This window comes from Misgurnus anguillicaudatus, chromosome 24, assembly GCF_027580225.2.
Source record: "Misgurnus anguillicaudatus chromosome 24, ASM2758022v2, whole genome shotgun sequence".
Taxonomy (NCBI): Eukaryota; Metazoa; Chordata; class Actinopteri; order Cypriniformes; family Cobitidae; genus Misgurnus; species Misgurnus anguillicaudatus.
In genome coordinates, this window is record NC_073360.2 from 6014337 (window position 1) to 6030000 (window position 15664).

General features: G+C 41.1%; 1 non-coding gene across 1 annotated transcript; it reads right to left on the reverse strand.

Moving 5' to 3' along the window:
• Positions 1-15076: 15076 nt before the first annotated feature.
• Positions 15077-15150, reverse strand: trnat-cgu (transfer RNA threonine (anticodon CGU)). The gene has a single exon. It is a non-coding gene; the product is annotated as a tRNA-Thr (tRNA).
• Positions 15151-15664: the final 514 nt, after the last annotated feature.

The window sequence follows — 15664 nt, forward strand, 5'->3', positions numbered from 1 at the left end:
TGGCCCTGTTCAAACATACTGGTGAGAAGTTGCGCTTGTACACTTGATTGTTTTTCCAAATCCTAATGATCATGTTTTAATTTGTTATATCCCTTCTTTCTTTCTCTTTATATAATTGCACACAGGGCCGCTGGAAGTCTTTCACAGTGCACTTTTGAAATACCTCCCCAATGAAGGTTCCTGCACTACAATGGTACCACACTGCCCATAGTTGTACATATCTTGTCTATATGGTTCTTGCTGAATATGAATATTTATTGTGTTTTTCTTATAATATATTCTGTTTATACATTGCATAAATGAATATTATTTGTACTACTATTAGGTTACTGCTACTACATCGCACATACATACATGCTTCATATTACATATCCATATTAATTCTGCCCTTACAAGGTAACAGCTAATAAACTGCACACATTTATATTTTGTTTATATTACTCTAAACCACCTTCTGTAAACAAACAGCACTACTGTCTACACTGCACTATATATTTTGCAGTTCTGGTTGGACACAAATTACTTTTTTTTTGTACTTGTACTCTGCATAATGACAGTAACGTTGAATCTAATCTAATTTCCTACCCGTTACAGGAGAAGCACGGTTCAACAAAATGTTCTGCAAGAGATCCAAGCAGTGGGTCTTGAAGAAAATCTTCATACCACACACCACACAGTTTGTAGACGAACTCATCCAGAAGGCCATTGACAAGACTCAATCAAAACATTATGTTCAAAGTGTCAACCTCCTCACTTGCCCTGCCACAGCCTGCGCTGCCACCCAACATTGCACCAGTGGCTAAACCATCAAAGGAGGCTGCCAGACTTCTTTCAAAAGTCACTTCTGAGACTGACACTTTCTAATAATAATAAATCAGCTCTTCCCTGAGTCCTATTGGTGTGTCTAATCAGATTCTGCCACCACTCTTTATATTGTTATATACTGTGTGTGTATATATATACACATAATGTTTTTGTATATATTTTTTGCTTTTTGCTTCAAGAAGAAAATGCCATCGCTGAAATTCGCAACAGCAATATGATTCTCTTTCGGTGTCCATAGGCGCACAGCGAGAGAGCTCACACCACCAGACTGGCCCCATCTCGGCTACAGCAGCCGCGGTGGCAGCCTCTTATTCCTCGATCATCCGTAATTGTTCTTCGTTGTATTGCGGCTCGTACAGGTAACCACGACCATCAGATTCGAGCAACAGGTCATTCTGAGCAACAAAATCCCCTTCTGCCATCCGTTTTCAAAACTACAATCTGCCGTCGTGGTTTGTTTACTCTGCTTTCTCCACAAAGCAAGATCCAGGTTAGCTTAGCGAAGATTAAAGATGGCTGACTCTCGTTTTGATTCGGGCTTTTCCGAATGGACTCGCAGTCCAACCCCTATGGGTGGGGAGAAAACATGCGGAAGTAGCTCCTAATACTGGCTGTAGTCTTTGCCTCGGGCCAAAATCTCCTCCGATGACGCAAAAATCGTCATTTTGCGTCATTGGAGGACTTTTTTGCACAACCAGAATACAGATATCTCTCCTCTCACGGGGACATGAGGTAGGGAAACACGGTCATTCAGAAATACTGCCAGGTTTCTACTGATACAAAGCTGAATGCTAAATTGGTGAAGTATTCCTTTAATTAGTTTTTATTTTAGTATCGTTTTCAATTTTGCTTTAAATTTAAGTTTAGTTTTAGTTAGTTTTATGAAACATGAACAGCAGCTAGACTGTCTGACATATTTATCAGTTAACTGAGGTTGCTGTCAGCCTCAGCTAACCTCACATGCATAAAGCGCCATCTACAAGTAAAGACTCCTTAAAAGTTTGTAAACATTGCAACATCTCCATTTGGGCGTGGATTAGTTGGAGGCAAAAAGAGGCGCGGACGAAATGCTTACAAGCGTAAGCTAGGACGTTTTAGGAGGGATTTATTAAACAAAGATGCAGGAGAAGGTTCGGAACTGTCCGAATATGTAAAGTTACTGACTCTGCTTGACAGCTATTTTTGTAAATTAAGTCTGTAACAGTTAGTTCTTGTATCTTGTTCTCATTGGAAACCTTTTAACCAGGTTTTGGATATTTCCTACATATGAAGTATTTTCGGCTGGTTTAGGGAATTTATTCAAGGCTTATTGTCTAATGTAACCTATCGCTGGGCTAGCTATGATTAGCGATGGGGATTTTTTTAAGAGATCATTCAAAGGATGGCACACACATCTATCGCTGTGTGTTTGTTTAACATTTAAAGGAACAGTATGTAAGAAATTTATATCAATTAATCATAAAATTACCCTGATATGTCACACGACATTAAGAAATCATTTTCATTTCAAATACTTCTATCACTGACAACAGTGGTCGGGCCAGGATATTGTTATTTAAAAAGTGGAGTTGCAGCCCTCAACTGATGTTTATGTTGTCATGTTGTGTATTGGCCACCAGTTGTGTGATTGCAGTGACAGTTTTACCCACAAGTTTTGTGATTGCAGTACCAGTTTTGGCCACAATCCTACATACTGTTCCTTTAAGCTAGCTAGTGCACTGGCGGTTGACTTATCATCACCTATAAAACAGAAACTCCGTCCATTCAACCACAATTGTCTTCTTTATTTCTGTGAAGGAGTATCTGTACAACTGTCATCTAACCAAAATCACACACACCAAAGCAAAAAATATCCAACCCCATTTAAAAGTAGGTGGACATTCATCGTATTGCATTGGTTTTCATTTCTTTCATTGACTTTATTGTATATGAGAGGTTGTAGTAAGCTCACATTTTCTGCTACAATGAAGAATAAGATGTTGAATTAAACGGGAAAAAGCAGGCATGCATTGTGACCACTCTAAACATGCTAGTATACAAGAAAGGGGGCTAAATAATTGACCAAATATTAGTTTAACCAAAAAATCCTAGCTTGCACTTTCTGTCGGTCTTCCATCAGAGTGCAGATTTCCTTGTCTTTCATATTTGTGTTTAGTATCGTGGAATTGGCAAAGACCTGGTGGTTGTTTCTGAAAGCTTACAGACAATGGCCTAGCCATTTTCATTATTTCACAGCCTTATTATACATCAAAGTATAATATGACATTGACAAAATATTAAATAACCTTGTCTGATGGTCTGACAGTGTTGTGGCATAGTATCAGGACATCCTTGTGTCTGTTGCGCACGCCTAGTTGCGAATGGCCGGATGATGGGCCTATTTGGGAAAAGTCCAGGGCTGTTTTTTAGCCCCAGTCCGTCCCTGAGTGGTGGGATGTCCCCAGTGTAAATATCACATATGCTAGACAGATACTTTGTTTGCACAGTCCTACCGTAATTTTTCAGTCCTAGACGTACGTCTGGCATCAGAGGGAAACGTTTACCTCGATGAAGGAAAGTCATTGTCTCACCAGGCTATGTTTATTCGGCTACATCCAGTGCTGAGCTTCGATGAAACTTTACGAGACCGGCGAGATGCTTCCACAGGGCGGGAGATATGTTTAGGAGAAAGAACCGCAGGCGCTTAGGAGGCTATAGTTCTCGCCCTGGAACGTTGGTCAGAACGCATGACAGGAGGCAGTTATCAATTTGACTTATTTACTAAAATTCTTCAACAGCACAGACATACGTTAGATTCCAATTGTACAGTGTGATAGCAGCTCAGCTTAGTATAATGTAGGTGTTCATACAGTAGTTTGGAGGCGTGATTGTGTGGCTGCAATAAACAAAACAACAGTTTACTTGTACTATAAAACAACAAACAAGATTACAGGTTAACTAAAGCACTGTTTCTTATAAAGGCATATAAACTTAGCATTATGTCTGTTTCAATACAAATAAACAAAGTATAACTCGTAAATACAATGCTCTTAAGTATAAAGTGTACAAAACAAATAACCAATAACCGTTTAAATAATAAAACAATGTTTAAATAGCAGGCATTAGAAGTCAACAATGGTGTTAATCATTTACTAATGCCACAGGATTATGAATGACATTATACACATGTCCTATAAATGAATTTCCTAATGAAATACTTATTTGTTCCTAAATATACACATATGTCATCAACATTAAACATAAAGGGAACAATAATAAACTTACTTTTCTCAAATGGATGCACACAATTCGTAACAAACACCACAAACTCTGCACAGCAACGATCTTTCGTGTCAGAGTGCCTCAGTTAATGAGATGCGGATTTCTCACATGCACAATCAATGCTGGCAGGTCCGTCAAAGACAGCTAGAGGGCACCAAAGCCATACCTTTGTAACAGCCGCCCCCACATTTGCAGTGTAAATGTGCTCCACTTGATTCTAATCATCAGGTAATTCAGGAAGTTTAATTAACTTTACTACTGGCCTGATGAAACGTTTGTTATTCACTTCTACCTCAGCTGCTCTCACATGTCCATCAGCACCTGGAAAAACCTTTCCCACTTTGTCTTCTAACCATAGAGCTTGCGGTAACTGAGGGTCAACCATCATCACGACAGATCCTTCTGTGAGATCCGCAGTAGTATTTTGCCATTTCGGCCTCTGCTGAAGACTGGGTAAGTAGTACCGTATGAACTTGACCCAGAAATGATCCACTAGGATCTGACTCTGCCTCCACCGTCTGCGACTTAGGCGTTCAGAATCTTGGTAGATGACTTGAGGCAATGCACTGCTAGGCCGCCCCATCAAAAGGTGATTTGGTGTTATTGGGTCAATGTCTGAGATATTGGCCGACACATATCCCAGTGGTTTGGAATTCAAGATTGCTTCCACTTCAGTGAACACTGTACGGACTACCTCCTCAGGTACACTCTGTGGTCCAATAGTGGTGTTGAGTGCTGATTTAACAGAGCGAATTTCACGCTCCCACACTCCTCCAAAGTGTGGAGCTCCCGGAGGATTGAAATGAAACTCAATCTGGTGCTTCACCAGTAATCCTTTCAGGGCAGTACTCATGACAGAGAAAGCCTCTCTCAACTCTTTCTCTCCTCCTCTGAAATTCGTCCCCTGGTCAGAATAAAGTTTAGCAAGGGTACCACGACGTGCTGTGAATCTCCGTTCTGCCATTAGGAAAGTATCGGAATCCATAGAAGTAAGAACATCAAGATGCACTGCATGAGTGGTAAGACATTTAAATATAATGCCCCATCTTTTTCAGTACGCCTGCCAATCTTTACCTGGAATGGTCCGAAGCAGTCCATTCCAGTAGAATGGAATGTTGGTTTAAACAAACGAAGTCGAGCAGGAGGCAGGTCAGCCATATTTGGTATGGTAGGTTTGGATCTTAATTTCCGGCACTCCAGGCAAGCATGTTGATGCTTTCTCACAGCTTCACACCCTCTCAGTATCCAGTATGACCGTCGGATCTCCGCAAAGACATGCTCTGGTCCACGGTGGCATAATCTTTGGTCAAAATCCTGGATTAACAATTTGGTGACACGGTGGTTTAGATCCAGCACGATAGGGTGTTTAAAGTTCGGGTCCAAATCCTCTGCTCGTCGGAGGCGGCCACCCACTTGGATTACTTCATTTGTGCTATCAAACTAAGGGGATAGAACAAGAAGGCGGCTACTAGAATGAACTGGTTTGTCAACTTGGAGAAGGTGGTAGTCATCAGAAACTGTCCAGCTGGGACTGCTTAATAAGGAGCAACTTTGCACCTTAATACATTTCTGCAGTGGGTGGATTTGCTCGCTCTGCATCGTCCTGCTGAAGGGTGTGTACTGTGGCCTCCACCAGTTCACTCCATGTAGCATAATGGGTTAAATTAGGGATGTGCCGGTCAGCAGTGCTTGAAATAAAATGACAAAACAAGGATCGTCATAACTCCGTAGATATGTCTGTCTCTGGTCCTGCTGGAAGTTCAGGCCACTCATGCGGTGGTTGTAACAGGAAAGATGGGCCATGACACCATCTATTAGGTTGAGCTAGTTCCACCAAAGTTTTGCCCCTTGTCAGATCATCTGCTGGATTAAGTGTTGAGCTCACATATCTCCATGCCTCCTGGTCCGTGATCTCCTGTATCTCTGAAATCCTAGTTCCCACAAATACCTTGATTCTACATGAATCCGACTTCAGCCATGTCAGGACAGTGGTCGAGTCAGACCACAGGATGGTGTTCCTTATAGGCAGAGTGAGCTCATTAAGTATCAACTTTGCAAGTTGAGCTCCAGTGACTGCAGCACAAAGCTCCAATCTTGGCATGGACTGTTTTCTTTTCGGTGCATCTCGGGGTCTGGTCAGTAGGAAAGCCAAGTGAACACCACCATCTGCATCTTCTGAGTATAGGTAGGCCACTGACCCATATGCTCTCTCTGATGCATCGCAGAACACATGGACATCTCTTTTCACATCTGGCTGGTCCATCGTTTTGGGAACATAGCAGCGAGGTAAGGTGATGTGTGATAATCCAGGGAGTTCTGCTACCCATTCGTTCCTTGCCTGAAGCAGCTCCTCGGGTAGTAATGGGTCATCCCATTCCCTTTGTTTGTCCCAGAGTCGCTGTACAATCACCTTAACCCTAGTTGAATATGGTAATATCAACCCCAAAGGATCATATTGTCTGGCCAATGTGCGGTATACACTACGCATTGTCGTGGGGCCGGCATCATCCAGTTGATGCTTATAGCCAATGGTATCTGTAGGGCAGTGCCATCGTAGTCCCAGTGTAGACTCTTGAACATCAGAGAGAGCTCGTATACCGTTTTGTAGACGAACCTTCAAAACTTTCAGCAATACCCTGCTACAGTCTGTAGGATGATTCAAGTAAGCAGTGCCAACAGCAGAACTCAGCATGCATATGCCTTCTTTCCCTGACTTGAAATTGACTTCATGCAGTATCTGGAGATGTTTGTTCTGGCAAATGTTACATGTTTTTTTGAGAGTGCAGTCTGTAACCGCATGAGCCCGACCACATTTTAAGCACCTTTTATTTTCAGCAATCCAGTTATAAACAGTGATGGGAGTAACGCGTTACTGTAATTCCACTACTTCTAGCAGTAACGAGCATGTAACAAAGTATTTTTTTAAATCAAGTAACGCAGTTACAATTACTGAAATTTAAATGAGTTTGGTACTCGCGTTACTCTATTTTGTAAAAAATAGACAAGACATATCTGACGTCGCAGGACCGTGGTTGGCGACGCAATTAATCATTACACTTCATCATAGCTGACAGTGCATATAGAATGAACATGAAAAATCTAAACGGGACAACATACCTTTGTTTAAAAATTGTGCGCAAGTCATAATCCATCCGTTCTCATGTTTGTAAATTATCTTCGCCAAGCAATCCCAGTATGACATTACCTTTCATTTGTAGTCCACAAAAGTAATAAATCTGAGAAATGTTCATTCTTAGATGTTTACATCGGCTTCATGGAAGCGAACGATCCGCGATTGTTGTTTCCACTAAAATATTCACACTGCGCTGTACACCCGTGTTAAAACTCCATAGTATGTGTGAGCTCGCTTTTAGTTTTAGTTTCAGTCTCTCCGTATCCGAAAAAACAATCCACTCGCTCTGTGTCCGTCCGACAAAACAATCCACGTAGCCTACTCCTGTTTCTGATTAAATATCTTCCTTTAATCTTGTTTATCATTTTAATAAAACATAAAAAATATAGAAACAATATACAACCAAAGAGTGCCGTCCCTGCCGCAAGCTTCACAAGCTGTGTTCCAATTCAAGGGCTGTGCCCTACTAAGCATGCGATAAAAGGTGAGCACTCGGTCTTTCAAGGCGCATAGAAGTTTGCGAAGAGAACTGAAATGAGATGGTCTAACCTTTGGAGGACCCATAATTTGCGTCACCTGCTGCACGCACACCGCGCCTGTCAGCAGGACACAGCGGAGACGTTTCCAACTTATTAAAATAAATATGGAATCAGAAAAAAATATAATTTATTTTAGAAAATATGACATGTTGACACAATTGTCTCCAAAAATAAAGAGACACTACACAATTTTAACACAATATATATTTTTGTAAACATGCAGAATATTTGTCCAAATGGTCTAAATGATATACATAAATAAACTAAACTTACATATTAAGATAATTTCTAACAAAAATATTCAAAGGTTGAATCTAGTGCAAAATAGTCTCCTGTGTGATATATTAGAGTCTTACATGTAAAATAACCCATCCATATCCTTTTATTGTTTGACTGTTCAGTACTGTTCATATTTACATTTAAAAAGCAGACATAAAAGTAACTTAAAAGTTACTTTTCTTAGTAACTAATTACTTTTGATATACAGTAACTGGTAGAGTAATTCAGTTACTTTTAAAAGAAGTAACTAGTAACTGTAATTAATTACTAATTTTCAGTAACTTGCCCAACACTGGTTATAAATCTGCTCAGTAGTAAAGGTCTGGAAAGTTACACACTGACTTAAGAAATGTTCCCGGGTCTCACAATACGGACAATACGGTTGCACTTTACCTTTCTTTTTGCCAGAGGTGTGTGCAGGATGTCCTGGTTCTGGATCTTTTATTACTGGAACAGCTTTGGCACCGTGGAGTATGGTGGCTGGTCGGGTTCGGCTCTCAGGATTTGTCTTGGTGGGGAGTTCGCTGTGACCCTGACAACGTGATTCATACTGGAGCCACTTTTGAAAACTCAGGTAATGTATACACTGAGTGAGGTTGATGATACAGGTGTCGGCGAAAGTCGGCAACTCTGGAGGTAATTTGCTAAGTAGCCTAGCAACATGGGATCCACATTTAACTCCACTTCACCCTCTCAGCCCAGTGTTTCCAACATCCCAACCAAAGCCCTAATCTGCAGTGCAAACCTTTGAAATGCATCATGGTCCCCTCGTCTGATGTCAGGAGAATCCATAACTTGTGCAATTCGGTTCAGAGCTAACTGATGCGGCTGACCGAACCTTTCGTTTAAGGCAGTCATTGTGTCAGTGTACGGAGTGGCAGAGTTCAAGTATGAGTCAGCTATGAGGGAAGGTTCATCTAACTTAAGATGGTCTACCAATATTTGGAATTTAAAGAGCTCTGTGGCATCAGCTGGCAGTAGATTTTCCAAGGACATCTTCAGCCTGGCAAATTCTGAAGGGTCGCTGTGAATCAGCATCGGTATACGTGGCTTAGGGCCTACGTAGACTTTCTCCTGTGCTGGCAATGGTTGGGGGGACTTCTCATAATATAATGGTGGTGGATGACCGTATGGAATTCCGGAGTGTGGAAACAATGGTTCAGTCTGTGGTGGTAATCGAGAAGCATACCGTAACTGGATTGTTGCTGAGGTGGAGTAATGGCTGGACAGGGTGCCAAATAAGGTATTAAGATGAATTGGGTTTGAGAGCCAATGAAAGAATGATTTGGTGCCCTGACCTGATCATGAGCATCCTGTGCCCCAGAGTGTGGCCAAAAATCTCCTCTAAATGGAATGAATGAAGGCTTCTGCTCTGAGTTGACACAGTCTGGAGCATATGATCCATAATAAGGCTGTGCTAATGCTCTCTCCGCCACCATCCACGTTCTACTTCACCTGTGTAAGGTATATCACCACATACAGGAGGTGGTGGTTCAGACTGGTCCTTTGGAGGTGGTGGATTTACTTCCATTGTAGTTTTGAGTCGTGATGGCATTAAGTGGGTAGCTAACTGGGACTCGACTGAGGACACAGATGATGCTTGGGATGCAAAGTAAGAAGACTTTAGGAGGGGCTGCCTTAATGAAGGCAAATCCTTTAGTAGTGAGGGTATATCTGCATAGGAAGGTTTCTCCACACTCCCACAGCATCTGGATAATACATGTTGGCGCACTCGGTAAACTTTAACTTCTTATGAGCTGAGTGTCTGAGCCGAGCTGTTCCTGAATGTCTTCTAATTCAGCATAAAAGACTCCCCACTCATCTCTTTCTGAGCGCTGACTAACAGGTCTGGTAGATGCTTGACTTGCAGAGAACGTCGTCTTACCATTTCTATCACTCTCTGTACTGTACTCATCTTCTTGTCTAAATGTAGTCTGTGCTGTCATATTTTCTGTATGAGATGAAGAATGTTCTCTTTGCCCAGTTACGTTCACTTGATAATCCGATAAATAGGCTGGTAGTCGAATTTGCCGTTTTGGCCGCACAGATTCGGGAAAAGCTGAACCTTTGTCATTGTAAGTAGCCATCCTTAACCAAGGTAAGCACTGAGATCCGGCTTGAAGGACCAAATGTTTAGGAGAAAGAACCGCAGGCGCTTAGGAGGCTATAGTTCTCGCCCTGGAGCGTCAGTCAGAACGCATGACACGAGGCAGTTATCAATTTGACTTATTTACTAAAATTCTTCAACAGCACAGACATACATTAGACTTCCAATTGTACAGTGTGATAGCAGCTCAGCTTAGTATAATGTAGGTGTTCATACAGTAGTTTGGAGGCGTGAATGTGTGGCTGCAATAAACAAAACAACAGTTTACTTGTACTATAAAACAACAAACAAGATTACAGGTTAACTAAAGCACTGTTCCTTATAAACAGGGTTCTAAATTAACACCCGCCAACCCACCAAATGCGGGTTAAAATTCATTTTGGCGAGTGTTAATAAAAACTTACTAGCCAGTTTGGCCGGTGATGCATGTGGCATTGCATGCATGATACATATGCTCTGTTCTCGGACATTTATCCCTCCGGCAGTACTTCTTACATTACCCATGAACACTGTGCCGTAATGCTACGTGATGATATTTCATACACCCATTGGTTGCGCGCAGTTTGCAGTGAAACCAGCGCGAGAAACCATGGAAACGAATGGAGCACGTCCACCAAAACACAAGTAGGGCGGCACGTGCCCCAGTCTAAATCATTTGTGCCCCGGTGTAAATCTCAAGTTAAAATTATAGCAGTTAACTAGTGTATTCCTTTACAAAGATAATAGCGGCAAAACTGTAGTTACTATATGCAATGTAGTTACCCAATTTAAAGCGGCGCAACAGGCGCACTGACGAAAGGGAAGCAGAAAGGAGAGATGATGAGTTTCAGGGAGGTAAGACAAATTACATCCTTACTCAGTCAGGTCTCAAACATTAGAGGAAAAATCTCAGGAAAACCTCTTGTCAAGTATATAGGATTGCATTGTTGCTGAGAAAATCTATGTGTTATACTGTTCTTTATTTTCAAATGAATTTAATATTTAGTTTACTAATCTTTAACTGACACAACATAAACAGTTAGCAGTAACTATGACTGAGATTATTTTAATATAGCAGTCATAAAATGACTGGTTTCTTAAAATATTGTAATTTATTATTATTTATTATTTTATGTAATATTGTACATATTCTTGTAAATATCATTTTAAAGTTGAGGCAGTAAAGGACCATTAGAGTGCCCGAAGTCATCAAAGAGCCTAACGTTAATTAAAACTGCCAAGACAGGTCGTATGGAAGAGAGCCTTACTGGAAGAAGCCTCACTTTATGTGTGTTTTTCATACCAACAATGTTAATAAAATTATCAAATGCATTCAGTGGCACTCATAATTTCTATTTTTCACCGGAAAAAAATTGGCTAGTGGAAATGCTGATTAACTGATTATTATGCCGTGCATGCCGATTATCCACCACTCTATGGCTGAGAATGGCTGTGTCAGATTAAACTGAACTGGAAAGAAATAAATACAGTTAAATTGAAGATGCTAGGAGCTGTTCTGCAGGAACATGCAGCTGTTTTCTCTAAACAACTGGGAGAAATGAAGAGCATTAAAGCTAAAATAACATTGAAGCCTGAGCACAAACCCAAGTTTTGTCAGCCCAGAGTTGTTCCGTATGCTCTGCGTCCAAAAGTTGAAAAGGGGCTAAACCGTCTCACTGAAATAGGTGTATTGTCACCTGTACAGTACAGCGAATGGGCTACCCCAATAGTCCCTGTGGTGAAGAATAATGGAGCAGTGCGCATCTGTGGTGATTTTAAAGTGACGATAAACCCCGTCCTTCTCATTGAACACTATCCGTTACCATGTATCGAAGACCTGTTCGCTTCATTGGCGGGAGGACAATGTTTTAGCAAACTGGATTTGTCACATGCTTACCTCCAGATGAGGGTGGAGGAGGAGTCAATGAAGTTCCTTACAATTTCCACACAGAAAGGGCTATTCCAGTATAAACGCCTTCCGTTCGGAATTGCTTCGGCTCCAGCCATATTCCAGAGAGCTATGGACCAAGTATTACTAGGTCTTTCCAATGTCCATTGCTATCTCGATGACATTCTTGTTACCCGGAGGACTGAAGCTGAACACCTGGAAAACCTGGATGCAGTCCTTGGACACTTGGAGGAGTTTGGTTTGCATGTTGAAAAAGGGAAATGTGACTTCATCAAGGACTCATTGGAATACTTGGGTCACATAATTGATGCTGAAGGTTTGCACAAGTCACCTGAAAAAGTAAGTGCAATTGTTAATGCTCCAACCCCATCAAACATCACACAGCTGAGATCATTCCTTGGCCTGTTGAACTATTATGGGAGCTTCATAGCTAATTTGGCAACTATTGCGAGTCCATTGAACACCCTGCTGTGTAAGGGGAAACATTGGCAGTGGTCTACAGAGTGTGAGGGTGCATTTAAAAAGGCAAAAGAACAATTAGTGTCACAAAACGTCTTGACACATTATGACCCACAGAACGCAATTCGGCTCGCGTGTGATGCATCACCTTACGGCATTGGTGCCGTTATCTCCCATATGTTACCCAGCGGTGAAGAAAAGCCAATAGCTTTCGCATCACGCACACTTAGCAAGGCAGAACAGAATTATGCGCAGATCGAGCGTGAGGCTCTGGCAATCGTGTTCGGAGTCAGAAAATTCCATCAGTATCTCTATGGATGGAAATTCACGCTTTTCACAGATCACCGCCCCCTTACTACGATCTTTGGACCACAGAATGGAATCCCATCTATGGCGGTGGCACGTATGCAAAGGTGGCCATTGCTTTTATCTGCACACAACTACACCATTGAGTACAAAAGAGGTGAACATCATGCAAATGCTGATGGTATTTCCCATCTGCCATTACAAGTGGAACACAAAGAGAAAAAGGATGCTGTTGAGCTGTTCTACCTCAGACAGGTAGAGAAGCTACCTGTCAGTGCCACTGATATCCAACATGAAACTATGAGTGACACTATCTTGTCTACAGTAGTCGAGATGGTTCTAAAAGGGACTCAAGCTGTCAGCCTGACAGATAACAATGCACTTTCGCCTTTCATCTCCAAGTGCAATGAACTGTCTGTCCAACAAGGGTGCTTAATGCGGGGGTTGAGAGTCGTCGTTCCTCACAAGCTGCGGAAAAGGGTGCTGGAGGAACTGCACACCGGCCACCCAGAAATTGTCAGAATGAAGTCCATCGCTCGCCCCATAACGTCAGACCCCCGTCCCGAATTTCAGCCAATCTCATCTGGTCACCCTATATTTATCACAGGTCATTTCAGAGTGTTTTATATATATATGTTATGATAGTAAAAACATAACATATTTCAATACAAATAAACAAAGTATAACTCGTAAATACAATGCTCTTAAGTATAAAGTGTACAAAACAAATAACCAATAACCGTTTAAATAATAAAACAATGTCTAAATAGCAGGCATAAGAAGTCAACAATGGCGTTAATCATGTACTAATGCCACAGGATTATGCATGACAGTATACACATTTCCTATAAATGAATTTCCTAATGAAATACTTATTTGTTCCTAAATATACACATATGTCATCAACATTAAACATAAAGGGAACAATAATAAACTCACTTTTCTCAAATGGACGCACACAATTCGTAACAAACACCACAAACTCTGCACAGCAACTTTCCGACGATCTTTCCTGTCAGATTTCCTCAATTAATGAGATGCGGATTTCTCACGTGCACAATCAATGCTGGCAGGTCCGTCAAAGACAGCTAGAGGGCGCCAAAGCCATACCTTTGTAACAAGATACGCGGCGTGATAGACAGCTTTGACACCAAATGGATATACGTGAAAATCAGATGACATGATTTCACAACTTTTTATTGACCATTTAGGTATGTGAAGCATACTGTATACGGAAATGAACCTCGAAATTCAATCCGTCAAAAAATCTCAAAATCAGCAAAATGGACATACGTGGTTTTCATCGGACAGCGACGATATGCACCGATAACTTACCTTTCTTCACATCTACAGCTGAACGGTCATTTTCAAAGTTAAAGCTTGTAAAATCCAGTCTTCAAAGTCTTTGTAATGAAGAGAAGCTCACTGACCTACTGCTGCTCTCCATCGAGCAAGATATATTGTAATTGTCGTGAGGAAGTCATTACATTTTTTTAAAAACACAACAGACAGACAAGTACTGTTTTAACTCTTTATCTTATTTTTTTAAGTTGCCAGCAAAAGCATTTTTTATGGTTTTCACAAAAGTTTAAAGCCTTAGATTTTTTTATTCTTTAAAAATATATAAGCACTCAATATTTCAAATGAAAAAAACAAACCCTCTGCTTTGAAACACACAAAAATGTTTCATCCTATCTGTCAGGGTATTACATGTTTTTGTTTTGTGTTACAACATCCAGCCTCAGAGAGTCATGGAGGGCAGAGTAAATCCAGCCGAGCAAGAGTGTGTTTTCAGACTGAGCACATGTACAGTATTGTGTTATTTCTGTGTTATACAAGCCTCAATAAATACACAGAACTGGTTAATGCCTCCGCGTGAATATACGCAAGACACTATCTTCATTTGTTCTCTTTTTATCAACTCTCAAATATGGGTAGGTTTCCTGAAAATTACCAAAAAAGCTTTTGATAGAGATCAGATTCAGAGCATTGATCAAAACATACACAGAGTTTATACTGTTTTATAAGTGGAATGAGAGCCCCACCTAGTAGATAATAGCAGAAATATGGATTTCCATAAAAACTCATCATTGGCAGGGAAGTGTTTTCTTTTAATTGCACTTAAATTCTGAAGTGTTATTTGATATATCTTTACATGCCTTTTTTAGTCTGTCCGCGCCTGTCTCTGAGGAGGTCTATGCATGCTACTGTTCTAGAACAAGTAAAACACACATTCTTCATGAAATAAAAAAGCTGAGTACACAAAAAGTTAAGGCATTAGGCACCGCTGGGATTTGAACCCAGGATCTCCTGTTTACGAGACAGGCTCTTTGGCCAGCTAAGCCACAGTGCCACCTCTCACCCTGCATAGGGATATATTTATTAAAAGAGCAAAGAAGCAAAAACTCTCGAAAAAAGGTTGAGACATGTTGCTGCATAAAATTTGTTGTCAACAAGAGAGTATAAGGACATCCTACATTTGAGGCACCGCTTGGATTGTAACCCAAGATTTCCTGTTTGCTAGGCAGGCATATGGACCAAATGCAGTACTGCTGACCTCCAGAAAACATGAAGATCTGTGCCCTTGATATTAGGCACTACTAGGTACAAAGGTAGCAAAGGCACATCCGGGGAAAATTAGGTTTTCTGTTCTAAAAACACCTTAGACATTAGGTACCGCAGTGATTTGAACCCAGGTTCTCCCAGTTCTGCCGGACACGTCCTGAACAGGATTTCGGGTACGTTCTCCGGAAGTCCGAAATCCTGTTCAGGACGTTACCGGCAGAATTGGCACGAATGGCCACCCTAAAATGATGTGAAAAATAACACAGGGGAAACAACAAAAATGTGGGGGAATCATAGAAAGA